Genomic DNA, 7,769 nt, shown 5'->3' with positions numbered 1-7,769 from the left:
GTTCTAGGTCCCAAGAAACAAAGAGATCTTCTGTTGAATCTGACAATTACTCTTGATGGTTGTACAGTCATCTCAAATAAAACTGTGAAGGACCTCAGCGTTACTCTGGACCCTGATCTCTCTTTTGGCGAACATATCAAGACTGTTTCAAGGACAGCTTTTTTCCATCTACGTAACATTGCAAAAATCAGAAACTTCCTGTCCAAAAATGATGCAGAAAAGCTCATCCATGCTTTTGTTACTTCTAGGTTAGACTACTGCAATGCTCTACTTTCCAGCTACCCGGATAAAGCACTAAATAAACTTCAGTTAGTGCTAAATACGGCTGCTAGAATCCTGACTAGAACCCCCAAATTTGATAATATTACTCCAGTGCTAGCCTCCCTACACTGGCTTCCTGTTAAGGCAAGGGCTGATTTCAAGGTTTTACTGCTAAGCTACAAAGCATTACAAGGGCTTGCTCCTACCGATCTTTCCGATTTGGCCCTGCCATACATACCTACACGCATGCTACGGTCACAAGACGCATGCCTCCTAATTGTCCCTAGAATTTCTAAGCAAACAGCTGGAGGCAGGGCTTTCCCCTATAGAGCTCCATTTTTATGGAATGGTCTGCCTACCCATGTGAGAGACGCAGACTTGGTCTCAACCTTTAAGTCTTTAATGAAGACTCATCTCTTCAGTAGGTCATATGATTGAGTGTAGTCTGGCCCAGGAGTGTGAAGGTGAATGGAAAGGCTCTGGAGCAACGAACCGCCCTTGCTGTCTCTGCCTGGCCGGTTCCCCTCTCTCCACTGGGATTCTCTGCCTCTAACCATATTACAGGGGCTGAGTCACTGGCCTACTGGTGCTCTTTCATGCCGTCCCTAGGAGGGGTGCGTCACTTGAGTGGATTGAGTCGCTGACGTGGTCTTCCTGTCTGGGTTGGCTCCCCCCCTTGGGTTGTGCCGTGGCGGAGATCTTAATGGGCTATACTTGGTCTCGTCTCAGGATGATAAGTTGGTGGTTGAAGGTATCCCTCTAGTGGTGTAGGGGCTGTGCTTTGGCAAAGTGGGTGGGGTTATATCCTGCCTGTTTGGCCCTGTCCGGGGGTATCGGATGGGGCCACTGTGTCTCCTGACCCCTCCTGTCTCAGCCTCCAGTATTTATGCTGCAGTAGTTTATGTGTCGGGGGGCTAGGGTCAGTCTGTTATATCTGAATTATTTCTCCGGTCTCATCCGGTGTCCTGGGTGAATTTAAGAATGCCCTCTCTAATTCTCTCTTTCTCTCTCTCTCGGAGGACCTGAGCCCTAGAACCAGGCCTCAGGACTACCTGGCATGATGACTTCTTGCTGTACCCAGTCCACCTGGCCGTGCTGCTGCTCCAGTTTCAACTGTTCTGCCTGCGGCTATGGAGCCCTGACCTGTTCACCGGACGTGCGACCTGTCCCAGACCTGCTGTTTTCAACTCTCTAGAGACAGCAGGAGTGGTAGAGATACTCTCAATGATCGGCTATGAAAAGCCAACTGACATTTACACCTGGGGTGCTGACTTGCTGCACCCTCGACAACTACTGTGATTATTATTATTTGAACATGCTGGTCATTTATGAACATTTGAACATCTTGGCCATGTTCTGTTATAATCTCCACCCGGCACAGCCAGAAGAGGACTGGCCACCCCTCATAGCCTGGTTCCTCTCTAGGTTTCTTCCTAGGTTTTGGCCTTTCTAGGGAGTTTTTCCTAGCCACCGTGCTTCTACACCTGCATTGCATGCTGTTTGGGGTTTTAGGCTGGGTTTCTGTACAGCACTTTCATATATCAGCTGATGTGAGAAGGGCTATATAAATCAATTTTATTTGATTCTCTCTGACACTTCATAGAATAAAGCATAATGAATGGCCCACCAGAATTATTCTTTAACCTAGGTGTACAATTTGCTATGACAACTTTACTTTTACATGAATGCACACATTATCAAATCATTACAGTCAGTGAGCACAATAAAAACAGGGAAAATACCAAGGTAATTGCACAGAGTTGTCAAAGTCCAACCAATATGAATGTAGACATTTTAAGATGTAATACATAATATTGTAGACAAGTTGATGTATTTTCTTTTATAAAAGTGTAATCTTCAGCTATTTTATCAAACTGTGTCACAGATGATGGCACTGTCATTGCCGCTACAATGAGCATGGACTTTTTATTTATTATACTTCACCTTTATTTAATCAGGTAGGCTAGTTGAGAACAAGTTCTCATTTGCAACTGCACTTTTTATTTATTATACTTCACCTTTATTTAACCAGGTAGGCTGGTTGAGAACAAGTTCTCATTTGCAACTGCGACCTGGCCAAGATAAAGCAAAGCAGTTCGACACATACAACAACACAGAGTTACACATGGAATAAACAAACATACAATCAATAAACAGAAAAATCTATATGCAGCATGTGCAAATGAGGTAGGATAAGAGTGGAAAGACAATACATAGGCCATGTGGGCGAAGTAATTACAATATAGCAATTAAACACTGGAATGGTAGGATGTGCAGAAGATGAATGTGCAAGTAGAGATACTGGGGTGCAAAGGAGCAAGATAAATAAATAAATACAGTATGGGCATGAGGTAGATTGGATGGGCTATTTACCGATTAGCTATGTACAGGTGCAGTGATCTGTGAGCTGCTCTAACAGCTGGTGCTTAAGGCTAGTGAGGGAGATATGAGTCTCCAGCTTCAGAGTTTTTTGCGGTTCGTTCCAGTCATTGGCAGCAGAGAACTGGAAGGAGAGGCGGCCAAAGGAAGAATTGGCTTTGGGGGTGACCAGTGAGATATACCTGCTGGAGCGCGTGCTATGGGTGGGTGCTGCTATGGTGACCAGTGAGCTGAGATAAGGCGGGGCTTTACCTAGCAACGACTTGTAGATGACCTGGAGCCAGTGGGTTTGGCGAGGGATATGAAGCAAGGGCCAGCCAACGAGAACATACAGGTCGCAGTGGTGGGTAGTATATGGGTCTTTGGTGACAAAACAGATGGCACTGTGATAGACTGCATCCAATTTGTTGAGTAGAGTGTTGGAGGCTATTTTGTAAATGACATCGCCGAAGTCGAGGATCGTTAGGATGGTCAGTTTTACGAGGGTATGTTTGGCAGCATGAGTGAAGGATGCTTTGTTGCGAAATAGGAAGCCGATTCTAGATTTAATTCTGGATTGGAGATGTTTAATGTGAGTCTGGATGGAGAGTTTACAGTCTAACCAGACACCTAGGTATTTGTAGTTGTCCACATATTGTAAGTCAGAACCGTCCAGAGTAGCGATGCTGAATGGCGGGCAAGTGCGGGCAGCGATCGGTTGAAGAGCATGCATTTAGTTTTACTTGCATTTAAGAGCAGTTGTAGGCCACGGAAGGAGAGTTGTATGGCATTGAAGCTCATCTGGAGGTTAGTTAACACAGGGTCCAAAGAAGGGCCAGAAGTATACAGAATGGTGTCGTCTGTGTAGAGGTGGATCAAAGAATCACCAGCAGCGAGAGCGACATCATTGATGTATACAGAGAAGAGTCGGCCCGAGAATTGAACCCTATGGCACCCCCATAGAGACTGCCAGAGGTCCGGACACAGGCCCTTCGATTTGACATACTGAACTCTATCAGAGAAGTAGTTGGTGAACCAAACGATTTGAGAAACCAAGGCTGTTGAGTCTGCCAATAAGAATGTTGTGATTGACAGAGTCGAAAACCTTTGCCAGGTCGATGAATACGGCTGCACAGGAATGTCTCTTATCGATGGCGGTTATGATATCGTTTAGGACCTTGAGCGTGGCTGAGGTGCACCCATGACCAGCTCTGTAACCATATTGCATAGCGGAGAAGGTATGGTGAGATTCGAGATGGTCGGTAATCTGTTTGTTAACTTGGCTTTCAAAGACCTTAGAAAGGCAGGGTAGAATATATATAGGTCTGTGGCAGTTTGGGTCTAGAGTGTCTCCCCCTTTGAAGAGGGGGATGACCGCGGCAGCTTTCCAATCTTTGGGAATCTCAGACGATGCGAAAGAGAGGTTGAACAGGCTAGTAATAGAGGTTGCAATAATTTCGGCAGATCATTTTAGGAAGACAGGGTCCAGATTGTCGGGGTCCAGATTTTGCAGCTCTTTCAGAACATCAGCTATCTGGATTTGGGTGAAGGAGAAATGGGGGAGGTTTGGGCGAGTTGCTGTGGGGAGCGCAGGGCTGTTGACCGGATTAGAGGTAGCCAGGTGAAAAGCATGGCCAGCCGTAGGAAAATGCTTATTTAAATTCTCAATTATTGTGGATTTATCGGTAGTGACAGTGTTTCCTAGCCTCAGTGCAGTGGGCAGATGGGAGGAGGTGCTCTTATTCTCCATGGACTTTACAGTGTCCCAGAACCTTTTTGAGTTAGTACTACAGGATGCAAATTTCTGTTTGAAAAAGCTAGCCTTAGCTTTCCTAACTGCCTGTGTATATTGGTTCCTAACTTCCCTGAAAAGTTGCATGTCACAGGGGCTATTCGATGCTAATGCAGAACGCCACAGGATGTTTTTGTGCTGGTCAAGGGCAGACAGGTCTGGAGTGAACCAAGGGCTATATCTATTCCTAGTTCTAAATTTTCTGAATGGAGCATGCTTATTTAAGATGGTGAGGAAGGCACTTTTAAAGAATAGCCAGGCATCATCTACTGACGGGATGAGGTCAATGTCATTCCAGGATACCCCGGCCAGGTCGATTAGAAAGGCCTGCTCGCTGAAGTGTTTTAGGGAGTGTTTGACAGTGATGAGGGGTGGTCGTTTGACCGCAGACCCATTACGGATGCAGGCAATGAGGCAGTGATCGCTGAGATCTTGTTTGAAAACAGCAGAGGTGTATTTGGAGGACGAGTTAGTTAGGATGATATCTATGAGGGTGCCCATGTTTACGGATTTGGGGTTGTACCCTGTAGGTTCATTGATAACTTGTGTGAGATTGAGGGCATCAAGCTTAGATTGTAGGATGGCCGGGGTATTAAGCATGTCCCAGTTTAGGTCACCTCGCAGCACGAGCTCAGAAGATAGGTCGGGGGCAATCAATTCACATATGGTGTCCAGGGCACAGCTGGGGGCAGAGGGTGGTCTATAGCAAGCAGCAACGGTGAGAGACTTGTTTCTGGAAAGGGGAATTTTTAGAAGTAGAAGTTCGAATTGTTTTGGTACAGACCTGGATAGTAAGACAGAACTCTGCAGGCTGTCTCTGCAGTAGATTGCAACTCCGCCCCCTTTGGCAGTTCTATCTTGGCGGAAAATGTTATAGTTAGGGATGGAAATTTCAGGGGTTTTGGTGGTTTTCCTAATCCAGGATTCAGACACTAAGACATCCGGGTTGGCAGAATGTGCTAAAGCAGTGAATAAAGCAAACTGAGGGAGTAGGCTTCTAATGTTAACATGCATGAAACCAAGGCTTTTATGGTTACAGAAGTCAACAAAGGAGAGCACCTGGGGAGTAGGAGTGGAGCTAGGCACTGCAGGACCTGGATTAACCTCTACATCACCAGAGGAACAGAGGAGAAGTAGGATAAGTGTACGGCTAAAGGCTATAAGAACTGGCCGTCTAGCACGTTCGGAACAGAGAGGTAAAGGAGCAGGTTTCTGGGCATGATAGCATATATTCAAGGCATAGTGTACAGACAAAGGTATGGTAGGAAGAGAGGAAGAGACTTGATGGAAATTAGCAAATTGTATGATTATATACTATAGGTACAAATAAATAAAGTCATCATTTTGCTGCTCTCAGGATATAATGTGATTTTTTCTGTATGTCTGACAACAAGTAAGAGCAATACAGACCATGAATTATATTCACTGAATGGTAGGTGTATATTAAATTCATAATGAAATCAAATAAAATATTGTGCTTCAATAAATGAAAAATATGGGTGGTAATGTTGCAAGAGCAATGGTTCGCTTACACTAATTGTTCAATCCTTTCATGTGGTAATTTGCTCAATGCTTGCTGCTCTCATAATGACTGTACTAACACCTGCATCATCCAATGAGGAATTACTTAAATGTTACACTGTCAGACTTGGTGATAGAAACCCTGTCTCCACCCCTTGGACATAAACAAGCCACTACAATAACTAGTTAATAAAGGGAGGGGGGAGGAGGTGAGGCTGTAGGACTGAATATTGCTGTCTGTCTTCAAATCAAGGAGGCAGTCTCAATGAAATGTGAGTCACTATTTTGATCAGTGGAAACAACTGGAAAAATCCCAGTGGTTCATAAGAAAGTGTGGTTCTGCTCCATACAGTATGAAACCCCCATTAAACAGAGGTTCATAAATACATGGAAACAATTCCAAACTCCAGAGATCCCATGGAGATCCAACAAGAGTTGATCATTTGAAACATTGGATACGTTGACTGATTTTGTGCCCTATGATTTTACAAGAACATTTGAATCTACAGTATGTAGTACAGTCTAAAATGAAGGTTACAGTATGTTTGGTTTGGGCCTGTAATGGTTCCTGGTGGCATCGGAGTCCTCTGGAATTAATATAGTGTTTAGCCACTGAGTGGTTGGTCAGTGAACTCTGGGTAATCTCCAAGCCATGCTCCTGGTAAAGGTATTCGATTCTTTCTAAGTGAGGCAGTGAATAAGAAAACAATTAAATGTTAACATGAGAAATTTCTATAAAAGTTTTCTATAAATAAATTCATTATCACAAAATCTGAGTGCAACTGGTATAACAGTTGTAAGCACCTACATAGGCCTATTAGTTATTTTATTTCTTACCCTCCTATTTAATTACCATATACATAGTGTTAGAACCATTGGCTTTAATGCAAATACATAGGTTAGCGTCACTCAGCGGGGCAGCGGCTAGCCTCGAGGTTAGAGAAGTGGGCCAGTTGCTGGTTCAAATCCCAGTGCTGACGTGAGGGAATATCTGTCGGGGAGTGAGCCGGACGGTTCTGGCATCAATATCTCAGGTGCCACCTACAACCAATGTTCCCTTGATTATGGAACTTAACCCCCTAAACTGTTCATTGGGCTGCAGATGTCCTCTGCTCCAGCCTCCCCAATGAAATGTGTGTTTGTGGGTATGTGTTTATTGGGGGGTTGGATAAAAGCAGAAAACAAATGTCGATCTTGCGTGGACTAATGAAGTGTAAAGTATATCTAATATAAATGGCATGGGACCACTTTCCAGGAAAACTATTAAAAAAGAAGAGCATACTACAGAGAAGCACCCAACACTCATACTGAGCATTGCATTAAAAAGCAAGTTTGCGGCTGTTAGTGATGCACATTCACTAAATTATCATGAATACATTCAATAAATGGATGCAGACTGAATACTTCACAACATAACACGTTGAGAGGAAGGGAGGATTAAATTAAAATAGTGTTTTATCGCACATTAAATTAATTACAAAAAGCATTATGATTACTAATTATTGTTATCTGCAGCAAGTGGTAAGAACATTACAGTATGGGTGGGTCTGGAAGGAAAGACATAAGCCAGAGTATACCACAACATGCAATGGAATGTTCATCTTACTCAATCTTTGGGATAGTTTTCTTGCTCAGGGCTAGGGTTACAAAGGGTCAGAAACTTATAACAGTTAACCTTTCTTGTGGGATACACATAAGGCAATTATAGGTCTTGTGGCATATTTTGGTTGAACTATCCCCAATTCAATGGAATTGCAACCCTCTGCATGCACAGTGCACTCTTCCATCACATGTACAGCAGATTCTCAATATCTTGAACACTAATGAGATGCTATTG

This window comes from Salvelinus fontinalis, chromosome 4, assembly GCF_029448725.1.
Source record: "Salvelinus fontinalis isolate EN_2023a chromosome 4, ASM2944872v1, whole genome shotgun sequence".
NCBI lineage: Eukaryota > Metazoa > Chordata > Actinopteri > Salmoniformes > Salmonidae > Salvelinus > Salvelinus fontinalis.
This window is presented reverse-complemented; position numbering follows the sequence as displayed.